Raw genomic sequence first — 2,916 nt, 5'->3', positions numbered from 1 at the left:
ATGCAAAAAAAATTACTAATGTCATATCAACATCCCTAGTTACACTATGTTATATATATATATTTTAATGGGCTGAAATAATTTTTTATTAAATTATTAATTCAAATAAAAAATAAAATGACCCTATAAATCCATTTAATTTTACCTTAACTCTTAAATTTTTGCCTTTTAAATTTCTTTACACCTCTTTCCATCTATTTCTTTTTTTCTTTATTTTCTCTTTTGTCCTTTATTGTGAAATTACGAAGAGGTAAAGCTTTTTTTTCTATTTATATTATTATTATCATTATTATTTATATTTGTTTTTTTTTTTTCAATTTTATTCTATTTGATCATATGTTTTAAGTATCTATAGATTTTCTTCTTCAAATTTCTACGAGTTATCAATTATATTCTTATTTTTTCTTTTTTGTTATGTAGTTCGATGTTTTACTTGTCATGTTTTTTTTTTAATTATGTGTTCTTAATGATTTTAGTCTTTAAAAATTTAAAAATTATCATGTAGTTCGCAAATATAGATTGTAACGTTGTATTATTGATTGTTGCTTAAAATTTTACCAATATATATATATATATTTATTACTCCTGATTATATAAGATGCTTTTTTATGTGCTTTATGTTGTTGAATCTTTTATATCCTAGCTTGATTCATGTAATTATATAAGAGAAATCAAGTCACCTAATTCTTCTGGAATTTTACCGGAAAAATTATTATTGCCAATGTAAATCCACTTCAAGCTCTTCAATGGGCCTATTTCACTGAGGATTTGGCCAATTAAGTTGTTTGAAGCCAGAGTCAAGAATTGCAAACCGCTGATATTTGATATAGAGCTTGGAATTTTTCCCAGCAAATAATTGGCACCAAGATCAAGTGTTTTTAGATTCAAGCAGAGTCCAATTTCTGGTGGAATTTGGCCAATTAATACGTTTCCAGCCAGGGACAAGAATTGCAGATCAGTGATATTTGATATAGAGATTGTGATTTTCCCCACCAAATAATTCAAAGCAAGATTAGGTGTTTTTAGGCTCGAGCAAACTCCAATCTCTGATGGAATTTTCCCAGACAGTAGGTTGTTTGAAAGATCTAATACTTCGAGTGAAACTGAACAATTTGGAATTGGACCAGTGAAATTGTTGTTGCTAAGATTGAGATAACGAAGTGAAGTGGAAGAAACCATCTCACCAGGAATTCCACGAGAGTTTTGATTAGAGGAAGAATTAATAATCTCAATATTCAGCAAATGAAAGATTGATGAGGAAACTGTCCCAGTTTCCTTTTTAACAGCTATGTAAGGAATGCTTTGAGCTTGGAGACTGAAAAATTACTGAAGAGTTTTCTGTCACATAAGCTGCTGGAGTCACTTCACCTGTTTTGACTTGACCTCAAAGTAACGTGTCTTTGCTTCCCACGCCATCTATTTTCAACACTTGAAATTGAAATTGTTGAGTTCATTATTACTAAAAGATGATTAGAACAGTCAACTAACAAGAACAAAAACAAGGAAAAGGAGAAAAAGATATGAATGGTTATTGATTCCAGAGGGAGGAGAAAAAGACATGAATGGTTGAAATTGCTTGGTGTGACCTCCTAGTGGAATATTATTCAATCTGTTTCTCTTCAGCATTTATAACTTTCGTTTGACATTTAATGGCATTCATAGGGACTACTTTTGAGGACTTTTGGAATTTGTTTTACCAAGTCCAAATTAATTTTGCTCGAGCACATGTTGGCGTTTATGAATTTTTTTTCTTTTATAATACGTTTGGGAATATCTTTGAGCTTTAATTCCATTATTGAGAGATTCTAAGAACACATTCTCCCACATCGAGCTGATATATTTAAAAGAATAAATAAAATTTTTGAATGGTAGAAATGTTCTAGCACAAAGAATTCTTTAAAGTAAAATTAACGACAACAACTGAAATTACTAATATGGATCACAATTAATAAATGGTCATGCATCTTTCTCTATCTTTATGTTTGATTGTCATTTTTTCTCGAAAATTAGTTTTGACAATTAATGCTTTGATCATCCATGTAGACTATATATGTAGGGAAAGGATCGTCTCCACTACTTCATCTTAAGGTAATTAATTCACATTCAAATAACTGTTTAAATTATTAATTTTTAATGAATTTTCATTTATCTTCATACTCAATTCAAAATCATAAAAAATATTAGCCATAGATTTTCTGTAAACAAGTATCTGTTTCTAAGATGTATGATTTGAACTCAATGATTGTCAAAGCTGACGCTTATTTTTATTATCCATCTCAAAACTCTTGAAAGGGTATTGGAGACAAGAGGTGGCGACATAAACTGTTTCAATGAACATGAATAGCCCAAGAGAAACCATAATCTGCTTCAATGATTATATATAAATGTTTTTGAAGAGTAGTGTATGTTTCAAAGATTTTTTTCTTTTTGAGCATTGAGGCAAATGGTAGCTGTTTTTTCCACAGAAAAGAGTGAGATTTTTTTGTACAGATGCATGTAAGAATAAATCATTAAAAGAAAATTGCAAGAGAAAGTCATGCATTAAGCAAAAGCAAAAGAAAATACTTTGAGCTCTGTCTCCAGACTCACGATCCCTTGAATTTAAGAGGATAGAAAACAGTGACACCGCATAAGTTGATTTAAGTATTCATAAACCTGAGAATCACGCAAAGAACCTGATTTACTGACTTGCTTTTGTGTTTTTATTAATTCTAAATTGCCTCAAGTCCTTTTTCTGTTCATATTCTACATTCTAATGTGTTTATATCACAGCATTTGGAAGAAATTTCGAAAGGTAGATGATTCTTTTCACGTAAAGCTTAGGTCCCAGTAAGTTGACTTAGGAAATTACACTATATTATGGACATTTGTTCTTTTGCTCCCTATACTTGACTTTAAGGATGCTTAATTATATAT

Source organism: Theobroma cacao, chromosome 7, assembly GCF_000208745.1.
Source record: "Theobroma cacao cultivar B97-61/B2 chromosome 7, Criollo_cocoa_genome_V2, whole genome shotgun sequence".
NCBI classification, from domain to species: domain Eukaryota; kingdom Viridiplantae; phylum Streptophyta; class Magnoliopsida; order Malvales; family Malvaceae; genus Theobroma; species Theobroma cacao.
The sequence above is the reverse complement of the archived record's forward strand: the minus strand, read 5'-3'. Positions refer to the sequence as shown.